Consider the following 25,038-nt stretch of genomic DNA (forward strand, 5'->3'; position numbering starts at 1 on the left):
TTCGAAAAACACTTCAGAGAGCTTAGATTTGATGTGCACCTACTAGAAAGACCCTTTCTGCTATAGTGGGAGGTTAAAATTTCATGTTCTGAAGCTTCCCTGAAAAGTTATGGCACAATGCGTAAAAACGCTTTTCAGCCTGAGATAAGGTGGGTTTCGGAACGCCAAACATAAAAGTGTTGATAACTTTGGAAAAACACTTCAGACAGTTTAGATTTGATGTGCAACTACTAGAAAGACCCTTTCTGCTATAGTGGGAGGTTAAAATTTCATGTTCTGAAGCTTTCCTGAAAAGTTATGGCACAATGCACAAAAACGCTTTTCAGCCTGAGATAAGGTGGGTTTCGGAACGCCAAACATAAAAGTGTTGATAACTTTCGAAAAACACTTCAGAGAGCTTAGATTTGATGTGCACCTACTAGAAAGACCCTTTCTGCTATAGTGGGAGGTTAAAATTTCATGTTCTGAAGCTTCCCTGAAAAGTTATGGCACAATGCGTAAAAACGCTTTTCAGCCTGAGATAAGGTGGGTTTCGGAACGCCAAACATAAAAGTGTTGATAACTTTGGAAAAACACTTCAGACAGTTTAGATTTGATGTGCAACTACTAGAAAGACCCTTTCTGCTATAGTGGGAGGTTAAAATTTCATGTTCTGAAGCTTCCCTGAAAAGTTATGGCACAATGCACAAAAACGCTTTTCAGCCTGAAATAAGGTGGGTTTCGGAACGCCAAACATAAAAGTGTTGATAACTTTCGAAAAACACTTCAGACAGCTTAGATTTGATGTGCACCTACTAGAAAGACCCTTTCTGCTATAGTGGGAGGTTAAAATTTCATGTTCTGAAGCTTCCCTGAAAAGTTATGGCACAATGCGTAAAAACGCTTTTCAGCCTGAGATAAGGTGGGTTTCGGAACGCCAAACATAAAAGTGTTGATAACTTTGGAAAAACACTTCAGACAGTTTAGATTTGATGTGCAACTACTAGAAAGACCCTTTCTGCTATAGTGGGAGGTTAAAATTTCATGTTCTGAAGCTTCCCTGAAAAGTTATGGCACAATGCACAAAAACGCTTTTCAGCCTGAGATAAGGTGGGTTTCGGAACGCCAAACATAAAAGTGTTGATAACTTTGGAAAAACACTTCAGACAGTTTAGATTTGATGTGCAACTACTAGAAAGACCCTTTCTGCTATAGTGGGAGGTTAAAATTTCATGTTCTGAAGCTTCCCTGAAAAGTTATGGCACAATGCACAAAAACGCTTTTCAGCCTGAGATAAGGTGGGTTTCGGAACGCCAAACATAAAAGTGTTGATAACTTTGGAAAAACACTTCAGACAGTTTAGATTTGATGTGCAACTACTAGAAAGACCCTTTCTGCTATAGTGGGAGGTTAAAATTTCATGTTCTGAAGCTTTCCTGAAAAGTTATGGGACAATGCACAAAAACGCTTTTCAGCCTGAGATAAGGTGGGTTTCGGAACGCCAAACATAAAAGTGTTGATAACTTTTGAAAAACACTTCAGACAGCTTAGATTTGATGTGCATCTACTAGAAAGACCCTTTCTGCTATAGTGGGAGGTTAAAATTTCATGTTCTGAAGCTTCCCTGAAAAGTTATGGCACAATGCACAAAAACGCTTTTCAGCCTGAGATAAGGTGGGTTTCGGAACGCCAAACATAAAAGTGTTGATAACTTTGGAAAAACACTTCAGACAGTTTAGATTTGATGTGCAACTACTAGAAAGACCCTTTCTGCTATAGTGGGAGGTTAAAATTTCATGTTCTGAAGCTTCCCTGAAAAGTTATGGCACAATGCACAAAAACGCTTTTCAGCCTGATATAAGGTGGGTTTCGGAACGCCAAACATAAAAGTGTTAATAACTTTGGAAAAACACTTCAGACAGTTTAGATTTGATGTGCAACTACTAGAAAGACCCTTTCTGCTATAGTGGGAGGTTAAAATTTCATGTTCTGAAGCTTTCCTGAAAAGTTATGGCACAATGCACAAAAACGCTTTTCAGCCTGAGATAAGGTGGGTTTCGGAACGCCAAACATAAAAGTGTTGATAACTTTCGAAAAACACTTCAGAGAGCTTAGATTTGATGTGCACCTACTAGAAAGACCCTTTCTGCTATAGTGGGAGGTTAAAATTTCATGTTCTGAAGCTTCCCTGAAAAGTTATGGCACAATGCGTAAAAACGCTTTTCAGCCTGAGATAAGGTGGGTTTCGGAACGCCAAACATAAAAGTGTTGATAACTTTGGAAAAACACTTCAGACAGTTTAGATTTGATGTGCAACTACTAGAAAGACCCTTTCTGCTATAGTGGGAGGTTAAAATTTCATGTTCTGAAGCTTTCCTGAAAAGTTATGGGACAATGCACAAAAACGCTTTTCAGCCTGAGATAAGGTGGGTTTCGGAACGCCAAACATAAAAGTGTTGATAACTTTTGAAAAACACTTCAGACAGCTTAGATTTGATGTGCATCTACTAGAAAGACCCTTTCTGCTATAGTGGGAGGTTAAAATGTCATGTTCTGAAGCTTCCCTGAAAAGTTATGGCACAATGCACAAAAACGCTTTTCAGCCTGAGATAAGGTGGGTTTCGGAACGCCAAACATAAAAGTGTTGATAACTTTGGAAAAACACTTCAGACAGTTTAGATTTGATGTGCAACTACTAGAAAGACCCTTTCTGCTATAGTGGGAGGTTAAAATTTCATGTTCTGAAGCTTCCCTGAAAAGTTATGGCACAATGCACAAAAACGCTTTTCAGCCTGAGATAAGGTGGGTTTCGGAACGCCAAACATAAAAGTGTCAATAACTTTGGAAAAACACTTCAGACAGTTTAGATTTGATGTGCAACTACTAGAAAGACCCTTTCTGCTATAGTGGGAGGTTAAAATTTCATGTTCTGAAGCTTTCCTGAAAAGTTATGGCACAATGCACAAAAACGCTTTTCAGCCTGAGATAAGGTCGGTTTCGGAACGCCAAACATAAAAGTGTTGATAACTTTCGAAAAACACTTCAGAGAGCTTAGATTTGATGTGCACCTACTAGAAAGACCCTTTCTGCTATAGTGGGAGGTTAAAATTTCATGTTCTGAAGCTTCCCTGAAAAGTTATGGCACAATGCGTAAAAACGCTTTTCAGCCTGAGATAAGGTGGGTTTCGGAACGCCAAACATAAAAGTTTTGATAACTTTGGAAAAACACTTCAGACAGTTTAGATTTGATGTGCAACTACTAGAAAGACCCTTTCTGCTATAGTGGGAGGTTAAAATTTCATGTTCTGAAGGTTTCCTGAAAAGTTATGGCACAATGCACAAAAACGCTTTTCAGCCTGAGATAAGGTGGGTTTCGGAACGCCAAACATAAAAGTGTTGATAACTTTTGAAAAACACTTCAGACAGCTTAGATTTGATGTGCAACTACTAGAAAGACCCTTTCTGCTATAGTGGGAGGTTAAAATTTCATGTTCTGAAGCTTCCCTGAAAAGTTATGGCACAATGCACAAAAACGCTTTTCAGCCTGAGATAAGGTGGGTTTCGGAACGCCAAACATAAAAGTGTTGATAACTTTCGAAAAACACTTCAGACAGCTTAGATTTGATGTGCACCTACTAGAAAGACCCTTTCTGCTATAGTGGGAGGTTAAAATTTCATGTTCTGAAGCTTCCCTGAAAAGTTATGGCACAATGCGTAAAAACGCTTTTCAGCCTGAGATAAGGTGGGTTTCGGAACGCCAAACATAAAAGTGTTGATAACTTTGGAAAAACACTTCAGACAGTTTAGATTTGATGTGCAACTACTAGAAAGACCCTTTCTGCTATAGTGGGAGGTTAAAATTTCATGTTCTGAAGCTTCCCTGAAAAGTTATGGCACAATGCACAAAAACGCTTTTCAGCCTGAGATAAGGTGGGTTTCGGAACGCCAAACATAAAAGTGTTAATAACTTTGGAAAAACACTTCAGACAGTTTAGATTTGATGTGCAACTACTAGAAAGACCCTTTCTGCTATAGTGGGAGGTTAAAATTTCATGTTCTGAAGCTTCCCTGAAAAGTTATGGCACAATGCACAAAAACGCTTTTCAGCCTGAGATAAGGTGGGTTTCGGAACGCCAAACATAAAAGTGTTAATAACTTTGGAAAAACACTTCAGACAGTTTAGATTTGATGTGCAACTACTAGAAAGACCCTTTCTGCTATAGTGGGAGGTTAAAATTTCATGTTCTGAAGCTTTCCTGAAAAGTTATGGCACAATGCACAAAAACGCTTTTCAGCCTGAGATAAGGTGGGTTTCGGAACGCCAAACATAAAAGTGTTGATAACTTTCGAAAAACACTTCAGAGAGCTTAGATTTGATGTGCACCTACTAGAAAGACCCTTTCTGCTATAGTGGGAGGTTAAAATTTCATGTTCTGAAGCTTCCCTGAAAAGTTATGGCACAATGCGTAAAAACGCTTTTCAGCCTGAGATAAGGTGGGTTTCGGAACGCCAAACATCAAAGTGTTGATAACTTTGGAAAAACACTTCAGACAGTTTAGATTTGATGTGCAACTACTAGAAAGACCCTTTCTGCTATAGTGGGAGGTTAAAATTTCATGTTCTGAAGCTTTCCTGAAAAGTTATGGCACAATGCACAAAAACGCTTTTCAGCCTGAGATAAGGTGGGTTTCGGAACGCCAAACATAAAAGTGTTGATAACTTTTGAAAAACACTTCAGACAGCTTAGATTTGATGTGCAACTACTAGAAAGACCCTTTCTGCTATAGTGGGAGGTTAAAATTTCATGTTCTGAAGCTTCCCTGAAAAGTTATGGCACAATGCGTAAAAACGCTTTTCAGCCTGAGATAAGGTGGGTTTCGGATCGCCAAACATAAAAGTGTTGATAACTTTGGAAAAACACTTCAGACAGTTTAGATTTGATGTGCAACTACTAGAAAGACCCTTTCTGCTATAGTGGGAGGTTAAAATTTCATGTTCTGAAGCTTTCCTGAAAAGTTATGGCACAATGCACAAAAACGCTTTTCAGCCTGAGATAAGGTGGGTTTCGGAACGCCAAACATAAAAGTGTTGATAACTTTTGAAAAACACTTCAGACAGCTTAGATTTGATGTGCAACTACTAGAAAGACCCTTTCTGCTATAGTGGGAGGTTAAAATTTCATGTTCTGAAGCTTTCCTGAAAAGTTATGGCACAATGCACAAAAACGCTTTTCAGCCTGAGATAAGGTGGGTTTCGGAACGCCAAACATAAAAGTGTTGATAACTTTCGAAAAACACTTCAGAGAGCTTAGATTTGATGTGCACCTACTAGAAAGACCCTTTCTGCTATAGTGGGAGGTTAAAATTTCATGTTCTGAAGCTTCCCTGAAAAGTTATGGCATAATGCGTAAAAACGCTTTTCAGCCTGAGATAAGGTGGGTTTCGGAACGCCAAACATAAAAGTGTTGATAACTTTGGAAAAACACTTCAGACAGTTTAGATTTGATGTGCAACTACTAGAAAGACCCTTTCTGCTATAGTGGGAGGTTAAAATTTCATGTTCTGAAGCTTTCCTGAAAAGTTATGGCACAATGCACAAAAACGCTTTTCAGCCTGAGATAAGGTGGGTTTCGGAACGCCAAACATAAAAGTGTTGATAACTTTTGAAAAACACTTCAGACAGCTTAGATTTGATGTGCAACTACTAGAAAGACCCTTTCTGCTATAGTGGGAGGTTAAAATTTCATGTTCTGAAGCTTCCCTGAAAAGTTATGGCACAATGCACAAAAACGCTTTTTAGCCTGAGATAAGGTGGGTTTCGGAACGCCAAACATAAAAGTGTTGATAACTTTGGAAAAACACTTCAGACAGTTTAGATTTGATGTGCAACTACTAGAAAGACCCTTTCTGCTATAGTGGGAGGTTAAAATTTCATGTTCTGAAGCTTCCCTGAAAAGTTATGGCACAATGCACAAAAACGCTTTTCAGCCTGAGATAAGGTGGGTTTCGGAACGCCAAACATAAAAGTGTTGATAACTTTCGAAAAACACTTCAGACAGCTTAGATTTGATGTGCACCTACTAGAAAGACCCTTTCTGCTATAGTGGGAGGTTAAAATTTCATGTTCTGAAGCTTCCCTGAAAAGTTATGGCACAATGCGTAAAAACGCTTTTCAGCCTGAGATAAGGTGGGTTTCGGAACGCCAAACATAAAAGTGTTGATAACTTTGGAAAAACACTTCAGACAGTTTAGATTTGATGTGCAACTACTAGAAAGACCCTTTCTGCTATAGTGGGAGGTTAAAATTTCATGTTCTGAAGCTTCCCTGAAAAGTTATGGCACAATGCACAAAAACGCTTTTCAGCCTGAGATAAGGTGGGTTTCGGAACGCCAAACATAAAAGTGTTAATAACTTTGGAAAAACACTTCAGACAGTTTAGATTTGATGTGCAACTACTAGAAAGACCCTTTCTGCTATAGTGGGAGGTTAAAATTTCATGTTCTGAAGCTTCCCTGAAAAGTTATGGCACAATGCACAAAAACGCTTTTCAGCCTGAGATAAGGTGGGTTTCGGAACGCCAAACATAAAAGTGTTAATAACTTTGGAAAAACACTTCAGACAGTTTAGATTTGATGTGCAACTACTAGAAAGACCCTTTCTGCTATAGTGGGAGGTTAAAATTTCATGTTCTGAAGCTTTCCTGAAAAGTTATGGCACAATGCACAAAAACGCTTTTCAGCCTGAGATAAGGTGGGTTTCGGAACGCCAAACATAAAAGTGTTGATAACTTTTGAAAAACACTTCAGACAGCTTAGATTTGATGTGCAACTACTAGAAAGACCCTTTCTGCTATAGTGGGAGGTTAAAATTTCATGTTCTGAAGCTTCCCTGAAAAGTTATGGCACAATGCGTAAAAAGGCTTTTCAGCCTGAGATAAGGTGGGTTTCGGATCGCCAAACATAAAAGTGTTGATAACTTTGGAAAAACACTTCAGACAGTTTAGATTTGATGTGCAACTACTAGAAAGACCCTTTCTGCTATAGTGGGAGGTTAAAATTTCATGTTCTGAAGCTTTCCTGAAAAGTTATGGCACAATGCACAAAAACGCTTTTCAGCCTGAGATAAGGTGGGTTTCGGAACGCCAAACATAAAAGTGTTGATAACTTTTGAAAAACACTTCAGACAGCTTAGATTTGATGTGCAACTACTAGAAAGACCCTTTCTGCTATAGTGGGAGGTTAAAATTTCATGTTCTGAAGCTTTCCTGAAAAGTTATGGCACAATGCACAAAAACGCTTTTCAGCCTGAGATAAGGTGGGTTTCGGAACGCCAAACATAAAAGTGTTGATAACTTTCGAAAAACACTTCAGAGAGCTTAGATTTGATGTGCACCTACTAGAAAGACCCTTTCTGCTATAGTGGGAGGTTAAAATTTCATGTTCTGAAGCTTCCCTGAAAAGTTATGGCATAATGCGTAAAAACGCTTTTCAGCCTGAGATAAGGTGGGTTTCGGAACGCCAAACATAAAAGTGTTGATAACTTTGGAAAAACACTTCAGACAGTTTAGATTTGATGTGCAACTACTAGAAAGACCCTTTCTGCTATAGTGGGAGGTTAAAATTTCATGTTCTGAAGCTTTCCTGAAAAGTTATGGCACAATGCACAAAAACGCTTTTCAGCCTGAGATAAGGTGGGTTTCGGAACGCCAAACATAAAAGTGTTGATAACTTTTGAAAAACACTTTAGACAGCTTAGATTTGATGTGCAACTACTAGAAAGACCCTTTCTGCTATAGTGGGAGGTTAAAATTTCATGTTCTGAAGCTTCCCTGAAAAGTTATGGCACAATGCACAAAAACGCTTTTCAGCCTGAGATAAGGTGGGTTTCGGAACGCCAAACATAAAAGTGTTGATAACTTTGGAAAAACACTTCAGACAGTTTAGATTTGATGTGCAACTACTAGAAAGACCCTTTCTGCTATAGTGGGAGGTTAAAATTTCATGTTCTGAAGCTTCCCTGAAAAGTTATGGCACAATGCACAAAAACGCTTTTCAGCCTGAGAAAAGGTGGGTTTCGGAACGCCAAACATAAAAGTGTTGATAACTTTGGAAAAACACTTCAGACAGTTTAGATTTGATGTGCAACTACTAGAAAGACCCTTTCTGCTATAGTGGGAGGTTAAAATTTCATGTTCTGAAGCTTTCCTGAAAAGTTATGGCACAATGCACAAAAACGCTTTTCAGCCTGAGATAAGGTGGGTTTCGGAACGCCAAACATAAAAGTGTTGATAACTTTTGAAAAACACTTCAGACAGCTTAGATTTGATGTGCAACTACTAGAAAGAAACTTTCTGCTATAGTGGGAGGTTAAGATTTCATGTTCTGAAGCTTCCCTGAAAAGTTATGGCACAATGCACAAAAACGCTTTTCAGCCTGAGATAAGGTGGGTTTCGGAACGCCAAACATAAAAGTGTTGATAACTTTGGAAAAACACTTCAGACAGTTTAGATTTGATGTGCAACTACTAGAAAGACCCTTTCTGCTATAGTGGGAGGTTAAAATTTCATGTTCTGAAGCTTTCCTGAAAAGTTATGGCACAATGCACAAAAACGCTTTTCAGCCTGAGATAAGGTGGGTTTCGGAACGCCAAACATAAAAGTGTTGATAACTTTTGAAAAACACTTTAGACAGCTTAGATTTGATGTGCAACTACTAGAAAGACCCTTTCTGCTATAGTGGGAGGTTAAAATTTCATGTTCTGAAGCTTCCCTGAAAAGTTATGGCACAATGCACAAAAACGCTTTTCAGCCTGAGATAAGGTGGGTTTCGGAACGCCAAACATAAAAGTGTTGATAACTTTGGAAAAACACTTCAGACAGTTTAGATTTGATGTGCAACTACTAGAAAGACCCTTTCTGCTATAGTGGGAGGTTAAAATTTCATGTTCTGAAGCTTCCCTGAAAAGTTATGGCACAATGCACAAAAACGCTTTTCAGCCTGAGAAAAGGTGGGTTTCGGAACGCCAAACATAAAAGTGTTGATAACTTTGGAAAAACACTTCAGACAGTTTAGATTTGATGTGCAACTACTAGAAAGACCCTTTCTGCTATAGTGGGAGGTTAAAATTTCATGTTCTGAAGCTTTCCTGAAAAGTTATGGCACAATGCACAAAAACGCTTTTCAGCCTGAGATAAGGTGGGTTTCGGAACGCCAAACATAAAAGTGTTGATAACTTTTGAAAAACACTTCAGACAGCTTAGATTTGATGTGCAACTACTAGAAAGAAACTTTCTGCTATAGTGGGAGGTTAAAATTTCATGTTCTGAAGCTTCCCTGAAAAGTTATGGCACAATGCACAAAAACGCTTTTCAGCCTGAGATAAGGTGGGTTTCGGAACGCCAAACATAAAAGTGTTGATAACTTTGGAAAAACACTTCAGACAGTTTAGATTTGATGTGCAACTACTAGAAAGACCCTTTCTGCTATAGTGGGAGGTTAAAATTTCATGTTCTGAAGCTTTCCTGAAAAGTTATGGCACAATGCACAAAAACGCTTTTCAGCCTGAGATAAGGTGGGTTTCGGAACGCCAAACATAAAAGTGTTGATAACTTTTGAAAAACACTTCAGACAGCTTAGATTTGATGTGCAACTACTAGAAAGACCCTTTCTGCTATAGTGGGAGGTTAAAATTTCATGTTCTGAAGCTTCCCTGAAAAGTTATGGCACAATGCACAAAAACGCTTTTCAGCCTGAGATAAGGTGGGTTTCGGAACGCCAAACATTAAAGTGTTGATAACTTTCGAAAAACACTTCAGACAGCTTAGATTTGATGTGCACCTACTAGAAAGACCCTTTCTGCTATAGTGGGAGGTTAAAATTTCATGTTCTGAAGCTTCCCTGAAAAGTTATGGCACAATGCGTAAAAACGCTTTTCAGCCTGAGATAAGGTGGGTTTCGGAACGCCAAACATAAAAGTGTTGATAACTTTGGAAAAACACTTCAGACAGTTTAGATTTGATGTGCAACTACTAGAAAGACCCTTTCTGCTATAGTGGGAGGTTAAAATTTCATGTTCTGAAGCTTCCCTGAAAAGTTATGGCACAATGCGTAAAAACGCTTTTCAGCCTGAGATAAGGTGGGTTTCGGAACGCCAAACATAAAAGTGTTGATAACTTTGGAAAAACACTTCAGACAGTTTAGATTTGATGTGCAACTACGAGAAAGAAACTTTCTGCTATAGTGGGAGGTTAAAATTTCATGTTCTGAAGCTTTCCTGAAAAGTTATGGCACAATGCACAAAAACGCTTTTCAGCCTGAGATAAGGTGGGTTTCGGAACGCCAAACATAAAAGTGTTGATAACTTTTGAAAAACACTTCAGACAGCTTAGATTTGATGTGCAACTACTAGAAAGACCCTTTCTGCTATAGTGGGAGGTTAAAATTTCATGTTCTGAAGCTTCCCTGAAAAGTTATGGCACAATGCACAAAAACGCTTTTCAGCCTGAGATAAGGTGGGTTTCGGAACGCCAAACATAAAAGTGTTGATAACTTTGGAAAAACACTTCAGACAGTTTAGATTTGATGTGCAACTACTAGAAAGACCCTTTCTGCTATAGTGGGAGGTTAAAATTTCATGTTCTGAAGCTTCCCTGAAAAGTTATGGCACAATGCACAAAAACGCTTTTCAGCCTGAGATAAGGTGGGTTTCGGAACGCCAAACATAAAAGTGTTAATAACTTTGGAAAAACACTTCAGACAGTTTAGATTTGATGTGCAACTACTAGAAAGACCCTTTCTGCTATAGTGGGAGGTTAAAATTTCATGTTCTGAAGCTTTCCTGAAAAGTTATGGCACAATGCACAAAAACGCTTTTCAGCCTGAGATAAGGTGGGTTTCGGAACGCCAAACATAAAAGTGTTGATAACTTTCGAAAAACACTTCAGAGAGCTTAGATTTGATGTGCACCTACTAGAAAGACCCTTTCTGCTATAGTGGGAGGTTAAAATTTCATGTTCTGAAGCTTCCCTGAAAAGTTATGGCACAATGCGTAAAAACGCTTTTCAGCCTGAGATAAGGTGGGTTTCGGAACGCCAAACATAAAAGTGTTGATAACTTTGGAAAAACACTTCAGACAGTTTAGATTTGATGTGCAACTACTAGAAAGACCCTTTCTGCTATAGTGGGAGGTTAAAATTTCATGTTCTGAAGCTTCCCTGAAAAGTTATGGCACAATGCGTAAAAACGCTTTTCAGCCTGAGATAAGGTGGGTTTCGGAACGCCAAACATAAAAGTGTTGATAACTTTGGAAAAACACTTCAGACAGTTTAGATTTGATGTGCAACTACGAGAAAGAAACTTTCTGCTATAGTGGGAGGTTAAAATTTCATGTTCTGAAGCTTTCCTGAAAAGTTATGGCACAATGCACAAAAACGCTTTTCAGCCTGAGATAAGGTGGGTTTCGGAACGCCAAACATAAAAGTGTTGATAACTTTTGAAAAACACTTCAGACAGCTTAGATTTGATGTGCAACTACTAGAAAGACCCTTTCTGCTATAGTGGGAGGTTAAAATTTCATGTTCTGAAGCTTCCCTGAAAAGTTATGGCACAATGCACAAAAACGCTTTTCAGCCTGAGATAAGGTGGGTTTCGGAACGCCAAACATAAAAGTGTTGATAACTTTGGAAAAACACTTCAGACAGTTTAGATTTGATGTGCAACTACTAGAAAGACCCTTTCTGCTATAGTGGGAGGTTAAAATTTCATGTTCTGAAGCTTCCCTGAAAAGTTATGGCACAATGCACAAAAACGCTTTTCAGCCTGAGATAAGGTGGGTTTCGGAACGCCAAACATAAAAGTGTTAATAACTTTGGAAAAACACTTCAGACAGTTTAGATTTGATGTGCAACTACTAGAAAGACCCTTTCTGCTATAGTGGGAGGTTAAAATTTCATGTTCTGAAGCTTTCCTGAAAAGTTATGGCACAATGCACAAAAACGCTTTTCAGCCTGAGATAAGGTGGGTTTCGGAACGCCAAACATAAAAGTTTTGATAACTTTCGAAAAACACTTCAGAGAGCTTAGATTTGATGTGCACCTACTAGAAAGACCCTTTCTGCTATAGTGGGAGGTTAAAATTTCATGTTCTGAAGCTTCCCTGAAAAGTTATGGCACAATGCGTAAAAACGCTTTTCAGCCTGAGATAAGGTGGGTTTCGGAACGCCAAACATAAAAGTGTTGATAACTTTGGAAAAACACTTCAGACAGTTTAGATTTGATGTGCAACTACTAGAAAGACCCTTTCTGCTATAGTGGGAGGTTAAAATTTCATGTTCTGAAGCTTTCCTGAAAAGTTATGGCACAATGCACAAAAACGCTTTTCAGCCTGAGATAAGGTGGGTTTCGGAACGCCAAACATAAAAGTGTTGATAACTTTTGAAAAACACTTCAGACAGCTTAGATTTGATGTGCAACTACTAGAAAGACCCTTTCTGCTATAGTGGGAGGTTAAAATTTCATGTTCTGAAGCTTCCCTGAAAAGTTATGGCACAATGCACAAAAACGCTTTTCAGCCTGAGATAAGGTGGGTTTCGGAACGCCAAACATAAAAGTGTTGATAACTTTCGAAAAACACTTCAGACAGCTTAGATTTGATGTGCACCTACTAGAAAGACCCTTTCTGCTATAGTGGGAGGTTAAAATTTCATGTTCTGAAGCTTCCCTGAAAAGTTATGGCACAATGCGTAAAAACGCTTTTCAGCCTGAGATAAGGTGGGTTTCGGAACGCCAAACATAAAAGTGTTGATAACTTTGGAAAAACACTTCAGACAGTTTAGATTTGATGTGCAACTACTAGAAAGACCCTTTCTGCTATAGTGGGAGGTTAAAATTTCATGTTCTGAAGCTTCCCTGAAAAGTTATGGCACAATGCACAAAAACGCTTTTCAGCCTGAGATAAGGTGGGTTTCGGAACGCCAAACATAAAAGTGTTGATAACTTTGGAAAAACACTTCAGACAGTTTAGATTTGATGTGCAACTACGAGAAAGACCCTTTCTGCTATAGTGGGAGGTTAAAATTTCATGTTCTGAAGCTTCCCTGAAAAGTTATGGCACAATGCACAAAAACGCTTTTCAGCCTGAGATAAGGTGGGTTTCGAAACGCCAAACATAATAGTGTTAATAACTTTGGAAAAACACTTCAGACAGTTTAGATTTGATGTGCAACTACTAGAAAGACCCTTTCTGCTATAGTGGGAGGTTAAAATTTCATGTTCTGAAGCTTCCCTGAAAAGTTATGGCACAATGCACAAAAACGCTTTTCAGCCTGAGATAAGGTGGGTTTCGGAACGCCAAACATAAAAGTGTTGATAACTTTCGAAAAACACTTCAGAGAGCTTAGATTTTATGTGCACCTACTAGAAAGACCCTTTCTGCTATAGTGGGAGGTTAAAATTTCATGTTCTGAAGCTTCCCTGAAAAGTTATGGCACAATGCGTAAAAACGCTTTTCAGCCTGAGATAAGGTGGGTTTCGGAACGCCAAACATAAAAGTGTTGATAACTTTGGAAAAACACTTCAGACAGTTTAGATTTGATGTGCAACTACTAGAAAGACCCTTTCTGCTATAGTGGGAGGTTAAAATTTCATGTTCTGAAGCTTTCCTGAAAAGTTATGGCACAATGCACAAAAACGCTTTTCAGCCTGAGATAAGGTGGGTTTCGGAACGCCAAACATAAAAGTGTTGATAACTTTTGAAAAACACTTCAGACAGCTTAGATTTGATGTGCAACTACTAGAAAGACCCTTTCTGCTATAGTGGGAGGTTAAAATTTCATGTTCTGAAGCTTCCCTGAAAAGTTATGGCACAATGCACAAAAACGCTTTTCAGCCTGAGATAAGGTGGGTTTCGGAACGCCAAACATAAAAGTGTTGATAACTTTCGAAAAACACTTCAGACAGCTTAGATTTGATGTGCACCTACTAGAAAGACCCTTTCTGCTATAGTGGGAGGCTAAAATTTCATGTTCTGAAGCTTCCCTGAAAAGTTATGGCACAATGCGTAAAAACGCTTTTCAGCCTGAGATAAGGTGGGTTTCGGAACGCCAAACATAAAAGTGTTGATAACTTTGGAAAAACACTTCAGACAGTTTAGATTTGATGTGCAACTACTAGAAAGACCCTTTCTGCTATAGTGGGAGGTTAAAATTTCATGTTCTGAAGCTTCCCTGAAAAGTTATGGCACAATGCACAAAAACGCTTTTCAGCCTGAGATAAGGTGGGTTTCGGAACGCCAAACATAAAAGTGTTGATAACTTTGGAAAAACACTTCAGACAGTTTAGATTTGATGTGCAACTACTAGAAAGACCCTTTCTGCTATAGTGGGAGGTTAAAATTTCATGTTCTGAAGCTTCCCTGAAAAGTTATGGCACAATGCACAAAAACGCTTTTCAGCCTGAGATAAGGTGGGTTTCGGAACGCCAAACATAAAAGTGTTAATAACTTTGGAAAAACACTTCAGACAGTTTAGATTTGATGTGCAACTACTAGAAAGACCCTTTCTGCTATAGTGGGAGGTTAAAATTTCATGTTCTGAAGCTTCCCTGAAAAGTTATGGCACAATGCACAAAAACGCTTTTCAGCCTGAGATAAGGTGGGTTTCGGAACGCCAAACATAAAAGTGTTGATAACTTTCGAAAAACACTTCAGAGAGCTTAGATTTGATGTGCACCTACTAGAAAGACCCTTTCTGCTATAGTGGGAGGTTAAAATTTCATGTTCTGAAGCTTCCCTGAAAAGTTATGGCACAATGCACAAAAACGCTTTTCAGCCTGAGATAAGGTGGGTTTCGGAACGCCAAACATAAAAGTGTTGATAACTTTCAAAAAACACTTCAGACAGTTTAGATTTGATGTGCAACTACTAGAAAGACCCTTTCTGCTATAGTGGGAGGTTAAAATTTCATGTTCTGAAGCTTTCCTGAAAAGTTATGGCACAATGCACAAAAACGCTTTTCAGCCTGAGATAAGGTGGGTTTCGGAACGCCAAACATAAAAGTGTTGATAACTTTCAAAAAACACTTCAGAGAGCTTAGATTTGATGTGCACCTACTAGAAAGACCCTTTCTGCTATAGTGGAAGGTTAAAATTTCATGTTCTGAAGCTTCCCTGAAAAGTTATGGCACAATGCGTAAAAACGCTTTTCAGCCTGAGATAAGGTGGGTTTCGGAACGCCAAACATAAAAGTGTTGATAACTTTCGAAAAACACTTCAGACAGTTTAGATTTGATGTGCAACTACTAGAAAGACCCTTTCTGCTATAGTGGGAGGTTAAAATTTCATGTTCTGAAGCTTTCCTGAAAAGTTATGGCACAATGCACAAAAACGCTTTTCAGCCTGAGATAAGGTGGGTTTCGGAACGCCAAACATAAAAGTGTTGATAACTTTTGAAAAACACTTCAGACAGCTTAGATTTGATGTGCAACTACTAGAAAGACCCTTTCTGCTATAGTGGGAGGTTAAAATTTCATGTTCTGAAGCTTCCCTGAAAAGTTATGGCACAATGCACAAAAACGCTTTTCAGCCTGAGATAAGGTGGGTTTCGGAACGCCAAACATAAAAGTGTTGATAACTTTCGAAAAACACTTCAGACAGCTTAGATTTGATGTGCACCTACTAGAAAGACCCTTTCTGCTATAGTGGGAGGTTAAAATTTCATGTTCTGAAGCTTCCCTGAAAAGTTATGGCACAATGCACAAAAACGCTTTTCAGCCTGAGATAAGGTGGGTTTCGGAACGCCAAACATAAAAGTGTTGATAACTTTCAAAAAACACTTCAGAGAGCTTAGATTTGATGTGCACCTACTAGAAAGACCCTTTCTGCTATAGTGGAAGGTTAAAATTTCATGTTCTGAAGCTTCCCTGAAAAGTTATGGCACAATGCGTAAAAACGCTTTTCAGCCTGAGATAAGGTGGGTTTCGGAACGCCAAACATAAAAGTGTTGATAACTTTGGAAAAACACTTCAGACAGTTTAGATTTGATGTGCAACTACTAGAAAGACCCTTTCTGCTATAGTGGGAGGTTAAAATTTCATGTTCTGAAGCTTTCCTGAAAAGTTATGGCACAATGCACAAAAACGCTTTTCAGCCTGAGATAAGGTGGGTTTCGGAACGCCAAACATAAAAGTGTTGATAACTTTTGAAAAACACTTCAGACAGCTTAGATTTGATGTGCAACTACTAGAAAGACCCTTTCTGCTATAGTGGGAGGTTAAAATTTCATGTTCTGAAGCTTCCCTGAAAAGTTATGGCACAATGCACAAAAACGCTTTTCAGCCTGAGATAAGGTGGGTTTCGGAACGCCAAACATAAAAGTGTTGATAACTTTGGAAAAACACTTCAGACAGTTTAGATTTGATGTGCAACTACTAGAAAGACCCTTTCTGCTATAGTGGGAGGTTAAAATTTCATGTTCTGAAGCTTTCCTGAAAAGTAATAGTACAATGCACAAAAACGCTTTTCAGCCTGAGATAAGGTGGGTTTCGGAACGCCAAACATAAAAGTGTTGATAACTTTCGAAAAACACTTCAGAGAGCTTAGATTTGATGTGCACCTACTAGAAAGACCCTTTCTGCTATAGTGGGAGGTTAAAATTTCATGTTCTGAAGCTTCCCTGAAAAGTTATGGCACAATGCGTAAAAACGCTTTTCAGCCTGAGATAAGGTGGGTTTCGGAACGCCAAACATAAAAGTGTTGATAACTTTGGAAAAACACTTCAGACAGTTTAGATTTGATGTGCAACTACTAGAAAGACCCTTTCTGCTATAGTGGGAGGTTAAAATTTCATGTTCTGAAGCTTCCCTGAAAAGTTATGGCACAATGCACAAAAACGCTTTTCAGCCTGAGATAAGGTGGGTTTCGGAACGCCAAACATAAAAGTGTTAATAACTTTGGAAAAACACTTCAGACAGTTTAGATTTGATGTGCAACTACTAGAAAGACCCTTTCTGCTATAGTGGGAGGTTAAAATTTCATGTTCTGAAGCTTTCCTGAAAAGTTATGGCACAATGCACAGAAACGCTTTTCAGCCTGAGATAAGGTGGGTTTCGGAACGCCAAACATAAAAGTGTTGATAACTTTCGAAAAACACTTCAGAGAGCTTAGATTTGATGTGCACCTACTAGAAAGACCCTTTCTGCTATAGTGGGAGGTTAAAATTTCATGTTCTGAAGCTTCCCTGAAAAGTTATGGCACAATGCGTAAAAACGCTTTTCAGCCTGAGATAAGGTGGGTTTCGGAACGCCAAACATAAAAGTGTTGATAACTTTGGAAAAACACTTCAGACAGCTTAGATTTGATGTGCAACTACTAGAAAGACCCTTTCTGCTATAGTGGGAGGTTAAAATTTCATGTTCTGAAGCTTCCCTGAAAAGTTATGGCACAATGCACAAAAACGCTTTTCAGCCTGAGATAAGGTGGGTTTTGTCGTCGGGTTTAGGTTTTCAAGGTCTTGTGTACAAGGCGATTAGCTATAACATAAGCCGTCCCTAGTTCCAAGCACACTACCTCCCTTTGCCTCTCTGGTAAAGGGCCCCTCGGTTGGTCAACTCAGTCAGCCTCTTGTTGCGGACACGGTTCTAAAACTATAATAAGCATATCAACTATACCTTATTATATTAGTGAGTAGTGTCGGCGCTTCACTGAGCGGGTTATTTAATTAGCCCGACCTGTTAAGAAACAGGTTCTTGACCTTACAATGCTACACCTTATCGTAGTCTCTTTACTTAACTTCGTTTAGGGACTCATGATCGGATCCTAAATCCATTCCTTTCAAATAACATTTTCCCCATAAATGCCTAAAACTACCACCTAATCATTGACACAATAATTCAGGATGGAATAATGCTGCCATGTGAGACACTCATTAAATGTGCAACAGGAGGAAATCAAACAGTAACTCACCTATAACCCAATTGATGGTAGTAGGTAGGAGCCAGTTGATTCTTTAGTAGTCAGGGATCCACGCCGTTGTGCCTTTTCAGTACTTAATTCGTACTCAATTTTATTTTGTTTTTTGTCACAAAAATGTTTCTTCAAATAATTAATAAAAGAATAGTAAAAACAGCAAAGTCAACCAAAAACAATAAAATCCATAAACTCAAGGGTATTGCCAGACGCTGATACCCAACAATATCAAAAGTACCGCCAGACGCTGGTACTAGTACATATACTTCAAAAACCATATAATCAAAAATACTTCAAAAACCGTATAATTAAAAATACTTCAAAACCATATAATCAAAATTACTTCAATAACCATATAATCAAAAACTCTTCAAAAACCGTATAATTAAGAATACTTCAAAAGCCGTATAATTAAAATACTTCAAAACCATATAATCAAAAACACTTCAAAAGCCGTATAATTAAAAATACTTCAAAACCATATAATCAAAAACACTTCAAAAGCCGTATAATTAAAAATACTTAAATCATATAATCAAAATTACTTCAATAAAAAGGATTAATTCAGAAATAGTAAAAGAGAAATAAAAGATGAGTTGAAATCAAATGGTCCGAGAGCAAACAGCAAGAGCACCGTCCCAAGATAAGATAAAAACTTACGGCGGACAGACGCGGGCGAAGATCCAAAAAGAGCAAGAACTCAGGGTCACATCTCCGAGCGCTTATATAGCCACACACGGCTTTGAAGACATACCGACATCCGTTTTCTCACGCCAAGCCAATTAGTCCTATCTATAACTTATCTTGTTTTTTCTCCAGGTGGCCTTTTGAAGTTCCTCCCTCAAAAGGATACATGTTCGGTGATAGATCATATTAGTGCCAATTGCGTCAGCACTTACATCATTTTTTATACGTCACTGATGCCCGGTTCACCATATTAGGTCAGTACATCCACTCCATTTTGTCAGCACGTGCACACAAGTTCAAACTAAGTTCAAGATGGCCACTTTCTCATGACTTCAAACGAGCGCGCCTTCAAGGTCATTCTCAGATCCAAGCACACAGCTGTTCGTGAGTTCAAACGCGCATGATCAAACGCATACAGGTTCACTAAAGTTTGAAACATTAAACAATTAATGATAAAAAATCAGAAACAATATCAAATATTATTTAGCAGGTCCATTAATGATAAAAAACAGAAACAATATCAAATATTATTTAGCAGGTTTTGATTATAATATTTTCGAACTTCCAGTGTATACAACATCCCCCTCCGAAAATATCGTCCTTCACCATTTGTCCAGTTCGTCAAAGTCCAGTGGTCCGATTCCTTCGTCGTCATCATTTTGTTGTCTCATCAGGGACTCGAGATCATCCAATTCTCTCAGCATGTTCACGTAGTAGCAGATCCACATCAGCGCAGATGCCGATCTTGGCACACCAGGCGACGCAGGGCTGGACGTCAAAGGGGCAGTGTAGTCATTAGGTTCTCCATCACCATCCACAGACGCTGGGGGAGCTGGAACCTCATATTGGGGAGTGGTGGGTGAATATTCATTTCGTGGGGCTGGAGTCGAGTGGCTTGCAGATTGAGAAGATGTGGGGCTCAGATCACTGGAGTCTTCAGTTTGAGGAGAAGGTGTCTGGCGTCTTGGTGATGCCGGGGGTACAGGGTTTAGCATGCTTCCGGGGTTCATCTCCACAGGGCCATCTGTCCCCGTGTGAGAGTCATTAACGGGGCCTGCTACGAACTGTCCTACATCAGGGAAGACAAAGCTGATGTCCCTCATGTTTAACCCACACAGGTGGCAACTTCCCAGGATATGGCCATCGTGCTTACAAAGGAGTGGATCTTTAAGGGCTACTAATTCTCCCTTACAATAAGCACAATTTGCTGCGCTGGCATCTCCTTGGTGATTTGGCTGTTCTTCCTGGCTGTCCTCAACTGCACTACTTTCTGAAGGTGGTGGGGCATTCGGCAGTGGTTCGGGAGAGGACCGCGCTGGCTCAGGGTACATCGGTACAGACACGGAGGCCCTCCGACACTTGGGTGCCCTTGGGGCTGGAGTAGCTACCGACTCCGAGCTAGCAGGTGCCTCGTCATTGGACGGGAGATTGCTTCTCCCTCCAGAGGCCACCTCTGTGCTACTGGATGTCGCGGCTCTCCTTGCCCAACGTCTCGCCGGGTTTGGTCTCCGGGGGGCGGGCCTCCCGCGTTGCCGTTTGTACTGTTGGAGCATGGCAGGGCGCTTCCAGTCGCGATTCCCCTCCAACACCGCCATTGCTTCCTCCTTAGCTCCACTCATCACCAGTCGGGCGAATTTTTCCCAAGTGACTGGTCTTTGCATATGCCATCCATGTGCCGTGGGCACCACTGATCTGCCTTTCAACAACCTTTCGATCCACTCATAGTAACCACTAGGACAATATCCTCCTTGGTAATGTTGTGTACCAAACCCCCCATGCCACAATTCATCATGCTCCCTGACGACGCAATCCTCCCAGTCCTCATACACACTCACGACATCTTTCTGCCATTGAGTCACCATCAGTAAGTTTGGGTCATAGAGGTAAATCTGCTTTCCGGGAGGTTGGTAGCCTGGCTGAATGTTTCCTGGCCCCCAAGGTCTGGCTGGGCTAACATTTCCCAAGTCTTCGTTGTATATTTCTCCCACCTGTTCGGTTTTCAGCACCATTCCCTCCATCATATACGGGGGATGGAATGCTCCGCGTTCAATCCAGGATGTCTGCCCAGGTCCTATTTTACAATGGTACGCCCTAATGGCGTACGTGGTCAACGGGGGCAGCTTATCATCCCCGGGGAACGTAAACTCCCAGAGTTCAGCACAAACAACTGGGAGCCAATGGTTCAATGGCTCGTTCTCCCGGCACATTACCACAAAACGTGGCCATGCCTGGAGAATGAACGGGGTCTCCTTTTCGAATGACCACACAACCCGATCCTTTGCTTTGATTTCATGCGGTATCCACAATTTTTGGACCTGCTTTTTATGATCTTGGGTAAGTACACCGCGTGACACCTTTGCTGTAAATCTCATGCGGGGCTCACCCCTCCAATATTCAACCATTTTGGTGGAGGGTCCCCAACTAAAAATCCTATGTCTTCCTCTGTCTACAGGGCGGACTTTGGTTCCGGGATCAAGGGGCTCCATGATCACATCTAGGGCTAACAGGACTCTCGTTTTTTGCGTGTGCCATGGATCCCATTGATCTGCTTTGTTGTTCCCGTCCGTAATCACAATTGAGCCCTGTAGAAACATTACAAAATGTCAATTCTGAGAAGGTCTACGAACAGTAGACGCCATCCCAAACAGCCTTATGCTGTTCGAAGTTTTCCATATCTTTATGGGGTAACAAGTCCCCATCAGGTAACCTATATAAAACACAGAGACATACAAAGAAGTTCCTCCAGCTAACTTTTTGAACAGAATCCATATCATCAGAATTATCCATTGCGCAGTAAGATTAAGTGCTGCCCTTTTATACCTCCCCAGGGTTGACCAAATTAATGTCAGCAATAAACCTATGAGTATGAAATATATCGCCGTTCCTGCTATAATGCAATAGGTACACTGAGAACCTATGCAAAACAAAAGGGCCAATTCGGTGTACAGACTGTCCAGTACGTATACTATGGTGACCGCGGTCGGCCAAAGCCATGGTCTCTGAGGGCTTAAATTTAAACCCGCGCATCCAATGAGGCTGAACGAGGCATGTAAAGGGGATGCTTTTCTAACGAAAAAGCGAATGCACCCTACTATTAATCCGAGGATGCATCCCAGACAAGTTTTTTGCTTATGTAATGGAGGAACAAATATTACTTGTAAAATGGACAGTATTGCAAGATCAATAAAATCTGCCCCTACCTGGGGAGGACTCTCGGGGTGATACCCGGTGGTGTTCGTCTGGTTGCTTGCCATGTTCAGCGCGACTAAACGTGAGATACTTGCTGCGCTGCTCTTTGCAGGTGCTTGCGGGTGGAGGCGTTACCTTGAGTCCCCTGTTGATGTAGGCGGAGCGTCAGTATGTCTCCTCCAATGTATGCCCATGTCAGCATCATCCAGAAGATAGTCCAAACACTATCTCCTGGATCCGTGCAGTGTTCAAACACTTTTGGGTGTTTAATGTAATCGTGGGTAATAAGCCATGGAGCTCAGTGTATCGTTCTGTAACATTGTATCATTTTGCCATTTAGTCAATCCTTCAGTGATGTCATAAACCAATGCCTTGGCACTGATTAGGATGTATTTTTCTGTTATTATAGTGGTTGTTTCAACCTTTCTCCATTTTGACAAGTATTTGGCTGAAGGCGGCACTCATCCACATCCTCTGTACAGTGTTGGCCAGTCCACTCTGGAGGGCACTGACAGTTGTAAGTGTTGACTCCATCCATGCAAGTCCCTCTGTTAGCTTGGCCGCCACAAGCCAGTTATCCCTGTGGTAGCTTTTCTGACACCAATCTTTTCTGTTGGAGAAGTAGGTAATTTTAAAATTAAGTGATTCATATATTATTATGATGGTGCCGAACACCCATATTAAGGTCATAAATTTAATCCTGAGGTTTTCCTTATTCGCTTTCCCCCTCAGGTACTTTCGTGGCCAATACCTTAATCCTTAAGACATAAGCAGGTTGCCTAATTCAAACCTAGCTATACCATTTGTCCATTGACTTTTTTCCACTTTTCTTGCTTGGTGCCGTTTTCCTCCTCCGTCTTTCTGTCCCGTCCAGGGCACGCACAGATTCGTGCCTCAAAACACCTTCTCCCCAGCACGTTACCATCAGTGGTTTCCAGCGTAAGGATGGTGAGGATAGGCCGGCGATTCATGCCCCCCATGCATGAGCTGTTGCACATGTATGACAGCAAAATGGTCATATGGCGAGAGCCAAGCTGAGGCGGTTCATACGGCACAGTCACACTATGCCTCTTCGTGTTGGGGTCTTCATAATACAGTGCCAGTTCTGCTTACCAAAAGTGGCCCACTAGGCGGCTCGCTTGGGACGGTGCTCATGCTTGTACTTTGCATCCCCAGACCAAATAAGGGCAAAAATGGCGCAGCACAAAGGACACAGTCACCAGGCTCATAGTTAGACCAACTAACACTGGTGGTGGGGTGAGTATAGGGCATAACAATCCCTTTTTTCCAGGAATGATTAACACCATCCCAGGCCATGACCAAAAGGCCATTATTTGGGAAGACTCGGTCGGGGAGCATCTTCACATAGTCCTCCCCAACCCCCTGAACCCAACCTGGCACATGGTCTCGGTCAGCTTCCATCCTGATTTTTATACTTAAGTCGTAGTTGCTTGGGGTGGTACCTATGGCCATCTTTACCCGTAAGTACGTTCCCTTCGACTTTAACTATAGTGGTAGATTTTCCGGTGGCGAGTATCCACACCTCACTTCCCATCTGTAACGATACAGAGGGCTCGTGAGTGTGGGCAGGGGTAGAACCCCGTAACTTGGGGAGACTGAGTTGTTGGTTAATGGCAAAGAGGTTTTCAGGTAAGTGCCATCTGTGCTTATACAGTAGTATTTGTGATTTTGCCGCGCGTACTGCACGTTCCGCGACTCCGTTAGTGTTGGATTGATGCGGGATGGATAAGACATGTCGTATCCCTTCCTGCTCCAACCATGAACGAAAGTGCTTGGAAGTACACATGGCGGCATTATCCATGGAAGCTCTTCTCGTAAGAGCTCCACCACTTTTTGGCACAACCTCTTTGCTCATTTCCATTTTTCAATCTCAGTCAAATTATTTTTAAGGAATTCACTTTACCGGCTATGAACAGTTTCCCGAACTATGCCGCTGCTTCCTGCTGCAGTTCCCCAGTTGTCCTTAGCGGACTCTTTACCATGGGGTGCCCGTTATAAGGCCTCACGGGACTTTTTGCTGTACTTCTGTATTCCAGCTATATTATATAGTTGTACTACAATTACCTTAATACTTTAACTATCCTGCTTGGGGTGATCAGTCCCAAGGGACAGTCTTTCGGTAAATTGTAGAGTCAACACGATCGTACGTTGTCGAGTGATAGAGCCTGAATCTTTCTCTTTGATTCAAAACTCAGAGATTGTAGGATCCATCTATTCACTACCGAACTTTTCCCGCCAGAATTTTAATCTGTGGTCCAGTTACTCACAAATAGATTGTACGTTTTTCAATCATGTCCCTGTTCGGGCGCCATGTCGTCGGGTTTAGGTTTTCAAGGTCTTGTGTACAAGGCGATTAGCTATAACATAAGCCGTCCCTAGTTCCAAGCACACTACCTCCCTTTGCCTCTCTGGTAAAGGGCCCCTCGGTTGGTCAACTCAGTCAGCCTCTTGTTGCGGACACGGTTCTAAAACTATAATAAGCATATCAACTATACCTTATTATATTAGTGAGTAGTGTCGGCGCTTCACTGAGCGGGTTATTTAATTAGCCCGACCTGTTAAGAAACAGGTTCTTGACCTTACAATGCTACACCTTATCGTAGTCTCTTTACTTAACTTCGTTTAGGGACTCATGATCGGATCCTAAATCCATTCCTTTCAAATAACATTTTCCCCATAAATGCCTAAAACTACCACCTAATCATTGACACAATAATTCAGGATGGAATAATGCTGCCATGTGAGACACTCATTAAATGTGCAACAGGAGGAAATCAAACAGTAACTCACCTATAACCCAATTGATGGTAGTAGGTAGGAGCCAGTTGATTCTTTAGTAGTCAGGGATCCACGCCGTTGTGCCTTTTCAGTACTTAATTCGTACTCAATTTTATTTTGTTTTTTGTCACAAAAATGTTTCTTCAAAAAATTAATAAAAGAATAGTAAAAACAGCAAAGTCAACCAAAAACAATAAAATCCATAAACTCAAGGGTATTGCCAGACGCTGATACCCAACAATATCAAAAGTACCGCCAGACGCTGGTACTAGTACATATACTTCAAAAACCATATAATCAAAAATACTTCAAAAACCGTATAATTAAAAATACTTCAAAACCATATAATCAAAATTACTTCAATAACCATATAATCAAAAACTCTTCAAAAACCGTATAATTAAGAATACTTCAAAAGCCGTATAATT

Source organism: Synchiropus splendidus, chromosome 4 (assembly GCF_027744825.2).
Source record: "Synchiropus splendidus isolate RoL2022-P1 chromosome 4, RoL_Sspl_1.0, whole genome shotgun sequence".
NCBI classification, from domain to species: Eukaryota; Metazoa; Chordata; class Actinopteri; order Syngnathiformes; family Callionymidae; genus Synchiropus; species Synchiropus splendidus.